The sequence below is a fragment of the Plecotus auritus genome (assembly GCF_963455305.1).
Source record: "Plecotus auritus genome assembly, chromosome: 5".
NCBI lineage: Eukaryota > Metazoa > Chordata > Mammalia > Chiroptera > Vespertilionidae > Plecotus > Plecotus auritus.
The window spans coordinates 87328929-87341943 of NC_137776.1; positions in this window are offsets into that span (position 1 = coordinate 87328929).

The window sequence follows — 13015 nt, forward strand, 5'->3', positions numbered from 1 at the left end:
CTATGAGCACCTACTATATGCTATCTCTTCCTCTGTGTGACATAAGCACAAATGAATAAGATGATCTCTATTTTCAAGGAATAAACTGTCTGATGGTAGAGATGGCCAAAGAAGGATTAGAGTATCACAAAGCAGGAAGCTCTCAACTATTCTCCTGTTTGGGTGAGGATGAAGAAAGTTTTTTTATAAAGCACACATCTTAATTGGTATTGGTGGAATTAGCAAAGCATGTGAAGAAAAGTAGGGCATTGTATGTGAACAAGCAGCATGTGCAAAGATATGAAGTCTTGCAATAACTCACATGTGCAGAGAAATGCAAGCAGTTTAGTGTTAGTAAAGAATAAGGCCAGTTGAAGAATTCCATTCATAGAGTCCAGTTTGGAGTCTTCATATGTCATTCTAAGAAGTTTGAACTTTTACATAGACAAGAGTTTATCTAGCTAACATGTTGTCATATTTTTGTATGTTCATTTTAACAATAATTTAGAAAACAATATGAGCAGTTTACTCTTTTTCATACACAAATCATGATCATGTATGTGCACACATGCAAATACTGAATCACCTGCACAAGGACAATATAAATAAGTACAGGCATAGAAAGACATTACACTTTGGGGGGAATGAGACTGTTAACTTGCTGTCAAGACAGAAGTAAATTATCACTTAACATGACAACATTTACTATATTGTCAGGATATTTAACTCTTATTATTTTAATGTATCCTAATGAGAAAAACTATCCCATTCACCCTCATATGCATAATTAGTTATCTTAGTGATAAAGATTTTTTTATTTTCTAATAACAATGTGCAATTGATCTTTTCACATACTTCAGACTTCAGTTCCTAAACTTAACAAATTGAGATTCTTCATTTGGGATCATAAAACTGTATAAACTGTATAATGTTTTGGAATACTTTTCTTATTGCTTCAGGTTATGACAAAACAAAATCAGAGGCTGAATGGTACCTGAATGATCATTTGTTACACCATGCCAAGGACAGATGGTGACAAATAGAGATGCCACCTGAATACAGGCCCTCTGTAGTCGGTGTGGTGATCATGGTGGGGAGTGGAGAATCTGATAGCCAGATGAGACATGGTGGATCACAACAACCTGCCTCTTGCACAAAGTTTTATATTTATATTCAAGCTTTCCTTTGGCTTGTGATAGATAACATCAACAATGACACTAAATTAAAATAGTTAAAATTGCATCTTACGTTTTTTTTTAGCTATTTGTATTTATTATATTATTTTGTTTTTAAACATCACTAGTTTATACTTCATTTTTACACATAGTTAAGTAACACTGTAAGTAAATTCTTTAAATCTAACTGGTATATCTGTGATAATTATTATTTAACTAACGGCCCAGTGCACTCATGCACTAGGGTGGGGGGGTTCCACAGCCCAGCCTGCACGCTCTTGCAATCCAGGACCCCTCAGGGAATGTCCAACTGCCGGTTAAGGCCCGATCCCACAGGGCCTAAACCAGCAGTTGGACATCCCTCTCTAAATCCAGGACTGCTGGCTCCTAACTGCTCACCTGCCTGCCTGATCGCCCTAACCGCCTCTGCCTTGGCCCCCGCCACTGCGGCTTCCTCTGGAAGGACATTTGGAATGATGTCCAGAAGGTCGTTCGGCTGTCCGGTCTAATTAGCATATTACACTTTTATTATTATACTAGTAGCCCTGAGCACAAATCCATGCACCAGTAGCTCTCTGTGGGGTCTGGCCGCTCCATGCCCGCTGCCCAGAGGCTCTCTGCAGCCCAGAGGCCCATCTGCAGCTGGGTGCAGAACGCTTGCCTTGTCGCTGTGGCGACAAAGCAAGTGTTCTGCCAGGCCGCTCACGCTGCCTGCTCTCAGTGGCTGCCCAACTGGACTGGGGGACTCTGATGGGGCTGAGAGGACGGAGCGCCACCACCTTGTGGCTATGGGCCCTTCCATCTTTGTGATGGAGTGACAGATAATTTGCATATTATCCTTTTATTAGATAGGAGGACTAGTAGATTGTTCATTCAGTACTCAAGTTTGAAAAACTGTAATAGGCAACGGGAAACCACTGTGACTACTTCATTAGAGAGGTACCAAAGTATAGTGAAAGCTGGCATTTATCATGTCCAAAGATCTTGGTTCACAGCTTTGCTCTCTAAATTCTTATGTGACCCTCAGTTTTTAATGTTTCCACATTATTGAAAATTGAGACAATGATATCTGCCTTTCAAATTTCAGTACAATTATGTGTGTAAAGTGTCCAGCATACCTGATAATGTTAACTTCCCCTTTGATAGATCTGAAGTCTAATTTTCTCATCTATAAAATGAAAACATTAAAAAGCAACTCACAAAGATTTGTAAGTGTGACAAAGTATGTAGAGTCATGTTCTTTATAAGGAGAAACATAAAATTTGTTCCAGCTGTTGTTCCTTTTATAGAAGTAGAAACAAATTATGTTTTCCATTATGAAACACAAATCATTTGAGTGACTTCTCAGCAACATTCCTTCAAGAAAATAGGCACACATTTTCCTAAAGGATAAGTATGTAAATAAGCACTTTTTGTTATGAAGGCTTAAGTATTTATATGGAAGAGACTTTAAAATGTTCTTCATCCTCACACATGTTGGGAAGCAGAGCTTTGGAAAGGAGGGGGGGGTGAACCAATTTCCTTAAGGACCCCAGCAACCAAATAAAATGAAAGGATCTAGACCAGCCGTGGGCAAACTACGGCCCGTTCGGCTGTTCTATCTGGCCCATGGAGCCGAAAGAGCGGAAGGTTCTCTTGCTCTCCCCTCCGCTCCTTTACTTTGAATTTATATTAGTTCACACAAACACTCCATCCATGCTTTTGTTCCGGCCCTCCGGTCCAGTTTAATAACCCATTGTGGCCCTCAAGTCAAAAAGTTTGCCCACCCCTGATCTAGACACTAAAACCTTCCTCAGAAGTGTTAAACTCAAGGACACTGGGCAAAGTGGACTAAGATAACCCTTGATCAACACTGATGAGGAATGGTGAAATTACCATGAGTAAAGAAAAAGATTGTTATATTGACAATATTAGCTACCATTTATTGGAAAATTCTGTGTCCCTGAAATGGTTCTAAAGGCTTTAAAATCTGTGATGCATTCTGTTTATATCTATTTCATAGATAGGAGTATTGAGGCACACAGAAAGTTAGGTGGCTCTTTCAAAGACACATAGCTCATAATAGCTGGATGGTCAACATTTGAACCCAGACAAATTGAATCCAGAGCCTATCTTTTTTAGTATTATATGAGTCTCCTTTTTCCCCCATTGACCTTTCCCCAGCCGCTCCCCCCAGCACATGCCCTCACCCCACTACTGTCTGTGTCCATTGGTTATGCTCATATGCATGCATATGAGTCTTTTAGTTGATCTCTTACCTCCTCATCCCCCACCTTCCCTCGTAGGTTGGGCAGTCTGTTCAATGCTTCCATGTCTCTGGTTCTATTTTTGTTCATCAGTTTATGTTGTTCATTACATTGTTATCTACTGTGTAGATCTGTCTCTGGTGCATCATACCAGAGAGTGAATAGACAAGGAGATAAAGTGATCCTTGCTCTTCAAATGGATGAATTATAGATAGTGTCCTAATATGGCAGATGAATTCTGGAAACCATGTTATTTACAAGAGCAATTCCTGTGTTAAAGCTAGCCCCTCAGTCCATGAGGCAGATCCTGAGCTTGTTTTTAAATTGATGAAGTAAGAGTGAGAATGAGAAGCCTGTGGACATCCAGGACACTGATAGGTGCACAGGGATTCTTAAGCATATTGCATGGGAACCATCTAGAAGAAAAAGGTAGGGTGAATCCTTGCAAATTAAGGCATGTGAGGGCTCAAGCATGGGGCCTTGATTAATTACTGGAATGAGTCTACTGGTCTCACCATGGAAAAGTAAAGTATCACACTTAATTTACACATATAACATCATTTTACAAAAGGAATATTATTCCATAAATGTTAGCATTCCTTCACTTTCACTTGCCTGTTTGTATGGACATATATGTATGTAATAGAAATGATCACATAATGAGTAAAATGTGGGGGAGATAGTAAGAGGAACATTAATATAATCAATCCTAATATCAGGCAGAGGGAGTTTCAATATGCCTTTGGTCTACATGTTGTTCTTTCCATCCTTGCTCACCTCCTAGAACATGTTCCTCTACCTATTTGATCAGTGTGAGACCAGCTGTGATGTTTCCTGACTTGTGGGTCCTGAGACTCCAGCTGAATTTGCAAATTATACTGCATACACCTCTGAAGTTCATGTTCTCCACCATATTCTCTAGTCCTCAGGCCCATGTCTTCTGCAACCTTTTTCTCCTTGACAATGAACTCATGCTATAGGCCAAGATGGATGCTCAGAGTCCTAGAACTCTGCTGCTTTCTGAGTTCTGGCTGGATCCTGGGTTGCAGTTCTCTGGGAAGCTTGTTACAGTCTTACAGATGAATGTACTGGAGGGCATTGCTTCATTTTTCTGAGTTTCAATTTCTTCATCTGGTAATAGGGTTAATAATATCCACCTTTCAAGATTGATATGAGGAGAGAATATATATGTGTATATATATAAGTGTTTTTACATACATATGAATATACTAGAGGCCCAGTGCATGGATTACTGCACTGGTGAGGTCCCTCGGCTAAGCCTGCAAGGATCGGGCTGAAACTGGCTCTCTGACATCCCCCGAGGGGTCCCAGATTGCAAGAGGGCTCAGGCCAGGCCAAGGGATCCCACTGGTGCACAGGGCCAGGGAGGGACTGTGCAAGGGTTCCAGGGCATGTTCGGCCCATCTCGCCCAGTCCTGATTGGCTGGATCCCAGCAGCAAGCTAACCTACCTGTCAGAGCATCTGCCCCTTGGTGGTCAGTGCACATCATAGCAACTGGTCGAACGGTTAAACAGTCGGAGGGACAATTAGCACATTAGGCTTTTATATATATACTAGAGGCCCAATGCACGAAATTCATGCAAGGGGCTTGGCCCTCACAGCCATGGTGGCTTGCCTTGGCTCTCGCAGCCCCAGCTTTGTCCAAAAGGTCATCAGGAAGGACGTCTGGAAGGTCATTCAGCTGTCCATTCTAATTAGCATATTACACTTTTATTATTATAGACTAGAGGCCTGATGCATGAAATTTGTGCAGGAGTAGGCCTTCCTTCCCCCAGCTGCCAGCACCAGCTTCCCTCCAGCACCCGGGACCTGGGCTTGCCTACGGCCACTGGCAGGCACCCAAGACCCAGGCTTCCCTTACAGCCCCAGCTTCATCTGGAAGGTCGTCCAGAAGGACATCTGGTCTAATTAGCATATTATGCTTTTATTATTATAGACTTGTGGCCTGGTGCATGAAATTCATGCATGGAGGGGGGATTCCTTCAGCCCAGGCAGCACCATCTTCAATTGGTGACCCCTTGGGGGATGTCCGACTGCCAGTTTAGGCCCGATCCCTAAACTGGCAGTTGGACATCCCTCTCACAATCTGGGATCGCTGGCTCCTAACCGCTCACCTGCCTGCCTGCCTGATTGTCCCTAACTGCCTCTGCCTGCCAGCATGATCACCCCCTAACCACTCCCCTGCCAGCCTGATTGATGCCTAACTGCTCCCTGGTTGCCCTCAACTGCCCCCTCCTGCTGGCCTGTTCTTGCCCCCAACTGCCCTCCCCTGCTGGCCTGGTTGTCCCCAACTGCCCTCCCCTGGCAACCTGATCTTGCCCCAATGGCCCTCCCCTGCTGGCCTGATCTCGCCCCCAACTGCTCTCCCTTGCTGGCCTGATCACCCCTAACTGCCTCTGCCTGCCTGATCACCCCTAACTGCCCTCCCCTGCCAGCCTGATCTTGCCCCTAACTGCCCTCTTCTGCTGGCCAATTTGGTTCTGATTGGTCAGTTTCTATGCCAGTCAGCATCAAAATCTCTGCCTCCTAGGCAGTCATTGGCTCCTCACAGTTAACCCAGATTTGGTTCTGATTGGTCAGTTTTTATGCCAGTCAGCGTCAAAAGCTCCGCCTCCTAGGCAGCCATTGGCTCCTCACAGTTGACCCTGATTTGGTTCTGATTGGTCAGTTTCTATGCCAGTCAGTATCTCTGGGCCTACCAATGTGGCCTGATCAGAAAGGTGGAGCTGATCAGCAGCCCTGGTGGAGGCCTGGAGAGAAATGGAGGTGCGGCTGCTGTTCCGGCCAGGAGAAAAAGAGAGGCAAGTGCTGCTCAACAGCTGCCACACAGGCTATGGATCCGACCCTGCTTCTCTCTTCAGGCCTCTCTCTGGGCTTGATTCCCAGACTGCTCAGCAGTCAGTGCTGGGTCACTGCACCTGCAGCCACAACAGTCAGAACTGGGTTGCCACAGCAACCCAGCGCTCACTTCAGGACTGACTTCCAGTTGGTCGAGCCTCTGGTCATGATGGACCCAGGGTTTTTATATATTAGGACTAGAGGCCCAGTGCATGAATTCATGCACCTTGAAAGGAACTGTGGGCTGCGAGGCTGTGGTGGGTACAGGGGAGGGTTTCAGCCCATCATCCATGCTCCTGCCCAGCCCCTCCCGCTGTGGCCTTCTGTTTGCCAACAACCCTGCTCTCATTGCCACTACTCCCATGTGCTGACGGCGTTGGCCCTGATCACACCCACTGACGGCACCGAGCAATCAGGACTGGTGCCAAGAACCAGCTGCGGGTGTGAGATGGGCTGGTGCTGGCAGTGGGTGCAAGTGGTGGCTGCCAGCCTCAATTGCCCCTCAGGAGCAGGGGAAGGTGGAGAAACCCTGAGGGGCAATTGGGGCTGGCAGCCACTGCTCGCACTCACTGATGGCGCCTTGTGATCGGGACCGGTGCTGGGAGCCAGCAGCGGGTGTGAATGGCTGCTCTGACGCCAGCAGCAGATGCGAGCAGGGCTGGCACTGGCAGCAGGTACGAGTGCCCTGTGGGACCACAGTGCATGGGAGCAAAGAATTTTCAGTAACTACCAGAGGCTCACCCCAATGACAGCAACCAGTGCCCTGCCTTGGTCTGGCGCCCCCACTCACCCTCTCCACCATCCTGCAGCAGCCGATGCCCACCATGTTCAGCGCTCTCCCACCTTGCCGACACCCCCGCCATGTTCCATGTGTGCCCCCTTGTGGTCAGCGCACGTCATAGCAACCTGTTGTTCAGTTGTTCAGTTGTTCCCTCATTCGGTCTAGTTGCATATTAGGGTTTTATATGGATAGATAGATATACTGACATATAGACATATACATATATAAAATATATATAGTAAGTGCCCAGTTAATGGGAGCTTCTATAAAGTTTCTTTTTTATAATGATTTCTAAAGTCATTCATTACAAACAGCATAGTTTTTTATTTGTCATTTTGTAAGTAAGTATAGTTCCATTTGGTACCAACAAAGCAAAGGACTGACAAAGGGAACATTGTAATATGTGAGATGCCCCATGGTCATGCTACATGCAATGTCACTCTCTTCTTTCCTCTAATATTAAATCAGACTGAGAGTGACTAAAGTTCACAGATAAGTTTCTGAAATAATTGATTTTTATCTTCTTAGTTGAATGAAAAATCATTTAGTATAATCAAATAAGACTTTTATAGTCATCAGAATCAACCTTAGCTTCGATTATGCTCTTAAAACCGGTCACATACTTTCAGGGGGACAGAGCCATAGGGGACCCTTTGCACAGTCTTTTTAAATTCTAATAAGTTTCTCCCAAGCATATTTCAAAATACTGGTAGTCCCTCCCCACTGCTTCAGCAAAGGCTCAGAGGCAAGATTCCTTTCATCTTCAAAACACTTCAAAGTTTATTTTTGAAATGGAAGTTTCTTTTCCCATTGAATTCAAAGAGCTTTATGGGCTTCTGTGAGGGAAGGAGCTCCTGGAACTCAGGAATGCATTTAAAATGTCTCTGATGTCTCAGTGCCTCCCTAATAGGCTGCTGATATCCCAACATATTATTATTTTTTGTTGGTTTTAACCTTTCTTTTTTGACTGGCTTTATCAGAAGTTGAGGGAGGTGCTTGGGGCCTAAGGGGGACTGGTTTGTCTAAAATTAAAAAAAAAAATGCTGCCTTTTATTCTCTACCCGTGGATTATTGAGAGATTTTTAAATTAAGTTAAGAAAGGAAGGATGGGAGAAGAGGAGAAAGAAAAAATAAGAGAGAGAGAGAGAGAAACAAAAGAAAGAGTAGAGAAGGAAGGAAGGAAGGAAGGAAGGAAGGAAGGAAGGAAGGAAGGAAGGAAGGAAGGAAGGAAGGAAGGAAGAAAGAAAGGAAAGGAGGGAGGAAGGGAGGAAGAAAAGTTTTCCACCTGCATACCTTCCTTTTTTTTTTTTTCCCTAGACTGACAGCAATCAGACGTTTTAGATTTGGGAGTCTAGCTTTTTGCCCTTCTTTCTTTTGATTTGAATCCTCCAGAGACAAGAATTTGCCTGTCAGGAGACCATCAGAGGCTTTGGCCATGCCCTCAGCTGTAATTAAGGCAGATGCTGGGGCTGGGAGGGCAGCTTTAGTCCTGATCCCTGGGCTAAGCCAGTCACAGCATGGGCCTCAAGGTAAAACTCTGCCACTTCTATAACAACGAACTTTTGAAGCTCTGGACAGATGTGATTCATTTTCAGCATTGTCATCGAAGGTGGTGAAGAAGGGAGGTTAGAAATTTCTTCTTGGGGATTTTTTTAAACTGGTGCAGAATAATCTGAACATGCTGAAAGCTTTGTACCAGGGCCAATAGGATCCAGGGTGACCCATCCCCCAGCTTCATGTGTCTTGTTTCTATGTGTTTGTATGGGGCTATTATCTCTCCTCAGTCTATGTATTGTTTGCTGTTTTTCATGAACATATGTTCTCTTTCTCCAAATGGATCTTAGGCACTTCCAAGGCTAGGGTATCTTTTAAAACCCCTTGAATTCCCTACATTTTACTTTGCAATGATTTACAGTAAGTTCTTGACAATAATTAATGATGTGGGTTTTGTTTTGCCTAAGTCAAGATGAATAGTAAATTTGTCATGAAAATCTGCTTCCAGAGGAAATCTTTGAAAAAATATGTCCCTTTTTGGGGGTCTGGGTGGTGTGTGTGAAATAACTTTTCTATTTTAGGTTTTGTTTGGGGCCTTTCATTTGGTATGAAAAAAATATAAGAAGTCATTGAAACTGTTTCAAATACAACATACTGCAAAATATAGAGATGGATTCCTCAATCTTTTCCCTTTATTTTTATTAAAATAGCTGAAATCTTATAATATTTAATATGAGAACTTCTGGAATTAAACTGAGCACAATCAGACTGTTACCAGTCTTCCAATTCTTTAGCTTTTCTCTATTCAGATTTGGGTTATTGGAAAAATGGACCAATCCCTAATTATTTTTTTTCGGACATTTATTTTTTATTTATTTTATTTATTTTTATTTTTGGGCTCTTCCTTGGCTTTTTTTTAAAATTTCTTTATTGATTAAGGTATTGCATATGTGTCCTTATTCCCCCATTACCCCCCACCTCCCATTCATGCCCCCACCCCCCTGTTGTCTGTGTCCATTGATTAGGCTTATATGCATGCATATAAGTCCTTTGGTTGATCTCTCCCCTTTACCCCCACCCTCCCCTACCTTCCCTGAGGTTTGATGTTCTGATTGATGTTTCTCTGTCTCTGGATCTATTTTTGTTCATCAGTTTACGTTGTTCATTATATTACACAAATGAGTGAGATCATGTGATATTTATCTTTCTCTGCCTGGCTTATTTCACTTAGCATAATGCTCTCCATCTCCATCCATGTTGTTGCAAATGGTAAGAACTCCTTCTTTTTTACCGCAGCATAGTATTCCATTGTGTAGATGTAGCACGGTTTTTTAATCCACTCATCTGCTGATGGGCACTTAGGCTGTTTCCAAATCTTAGCTTTGGTGAATTGTGCTGCCATGAACATAGGGGTGCATATATCCTTTCTGATTCATGTTTCTAGTTTCTTGGGATATATTCCTAGAAGTGGGATCACTGGGTCAAATGGGAGTTCCATTTTAGTTTTTTTGAGGAAACTCCACACTGTTCTCCACAGTGGCTGCACCAGTCTACATTCCCACCAGCAGTGCAGGAGGGTTCCTTTTTCTCCGCATCCTCACCAGTACTTGTCATTTGTTGACTTGTTGATAATAGCCATTCTGACAGGTGTGAAATGGTACCTCATTGTTGTTTTGATTTGCATCTCACTGATGATTAGTGACTTTGAGCAGGTTTTCATATGTCTCTTGGCCTTCCTTCTGTCTTCTTTCAAAAAGTGTCTATTTAGATCAGTTGCCCATTTTTTGATTGGGTTGTTTATCTTCTTTTTGTTAAGCTGCATGAGTTCCCTGTAAATGTTGGAGATTAAACCTTATTTTTGATATCATTGGCAAATATGTTCTCCCATGCAGTGGGCTTTCTTGTTTTATTGATGGTTTCCTTTGCTGTGCAAAAGCTTTTTATTTTGATGTAGTCCTATTTGCTTATTTTCTCTTTAGTTTCCATTGCCCTAGGACAGTGGTCGGCAAACTGAGGCTAACGAGCCACATGCGGCTCTTTGGCCCCTTGAGTGTGGCTCTTCCACAAAATACCATGTGCGGGCGGGCATGTACAGTGCGATTAAAATTTCGTGGCCCATGCACAAAAGTCAGGTTTCGGCCTGGGCGAGTCTATTTTGAAGAAGTGGCATTAGAAGAAGTGGGGGTGTCGGTCGCATGTGGCTCGCAAGCCGCGGTTTGCCGACCACTGCCCTAGCACTATTGGTTGAAAAGACTGTATTTTCCCCATTAAGTTATCTTAGCACTTTTGTTAAATATCAATTGACCATAATATGTGTATTTATTTCTGGACTCTAAATTTTATTTTATTGACTTATATATCTCTTCTTATGCCATTACCATGCAGTCTTAATTATTATACCTTTTTATTGTTTTTAATTCAAGAAGTATGAATCCTAAAATTTGGTCTTCTTATTAAAGATTGTTATGGCTATCTGGATTCCTTGAATTCCACATGAGTTTTAGGATTGGATGGTCAGTTTCTAAATAAAGATAGTTGAGATTTTCATAATAATTGTAATGGAGATTGCATTGAAGCTGGACCTCAATTTGAAGAGTTCTAACATTATTTCTAACAATATTTTTCCCCAACTCATGAACATAGGATATCTTTCCATTTATTTAGTTGTTTTTTAAATTAATATTTCATAGTTTTTAGTGTATGCCATGCAGTTCTTTTGTTAACTCTATCTTAAGTATTTTATTTATTTTTATTCTACTGTAAATGGAAATATTTTTGGAATTTAATGTTTGTATAGTTCATTGACAGGATATAGAAATATATTTGATTTTTATATATGGATGTGTATCATGTTACCTTGATGAACTCATTTATTACCTTTTTTTTTTTTTTTTTAATCCTAACCCCAGGATTTTTAGAGAGAGTGGAAGAGAGAGGGAAAGACAGAGAGAAATATCAATGTGAGAGAAACTCATCGATTGGTTGCCTCCTGCACATTCCCTGAACAGTGCCCAGGCCAGGGAGGAACCTGCAACTGAGGTAGGTACCCTTGACCAGAATCGAACCCAGAATCCTTCGTTCCACGGGCCAACACTCTATCTGAGCAAAACTGGCTAGGGCCTCATTTATTACCTTTAATTGTGTATGTGTGTATATTCCTTAGAATATGCCCTTATATGCAAATTAAAATAGCTTTCTTTATTCCTTTTCAGTTTGGATATCATTTATTTATTTTCCTTGACTAACTGCCTTAGCTAGAACTTCACACATTATACTCAATGGAAAAAAAACTACAAGCATTTCCCTTAAGATCAAGAACAAGACAGGTATGTCCACATTCATTACTCTTGTTCAATATAGTACTGTAAATCTTAGCCACAGAAATTAGACAAAAAAGAAGAAATATAAGGCATTCAAATGGGAAATGAAGAATTAAAATTATTAATATTTGCAGATAACATGATATAGTATATACAGAACCCTAAATGATTCCACAAAAAGGGCTAGAACTGATAATTTAATTCAGTAAAATAACAGGATACAAAATAAATATCCAGAAATCATTTGCATTATTATATACCAATAATGAACTATCAGAAAAGGAAACTAAGAAAACAATACCATTCACAATTGTTTCCAAAATAATAAAATTATCTAGGAATAAATTTAATCAAGGATATAAAATAACTGTACTCTGAAAATTATAAGATGCTGAAAAAAATTAAAGAAGATACAAATAATGAAAGCATATATTATGTTCCTAGATAGGAAGAATTCACTTCATTAAAATGACCATACTATCCAAAGCAATCTATAGATTCATGCAGTTTCTATCAAGATACCACTGGTGTATTTCACAGAACAGAAAAAATATTAAAAAAATGTATATGGAACCACAAAAGATCCCAAATAATAACAGTGATCTTGAAAAACAAGAATAAAATTGGAGGAATAATGCTACCTGATATCAAACTATACTACAAAGACATAATAATCAAAATAGCATGGTACAGGCATAAAAAAAGACATATAGATCAATAGTACAGAAAGGAAATCCCTCAAATAAACCCATGCCATTATAATCAATTAATATTTGATAAAGGATGAAAAAACATGCAAGCTCATAAAGATTGTATATTCAGTAAATAGTGATTGAAATATTGGACAGATAGGTGAAAAAATGAAACTAGACCACCTTCTTACACCATACACAAGAGTAAACTCAAAATAAATTAAAACCTTAAATGTAAGATTGGACCATAAAAATCCTAAAAGAAAAAATAGGTAGTAAAATCTCTCACATTTTTAGTAGAAACATTTTTTTTTTTCTGATCTATCTCCTAGGGCAGAGGAAACAAGTGAAAAAATAAACAAATTAGACTATTTCAAACTAAAAAGTTTTTCACAGCAAATGAAACCATCAACAAAAATGAAAAGGCAGCCGAAACCGGTTTGGCTCAGTGGATAGAGCGTCGGCCTG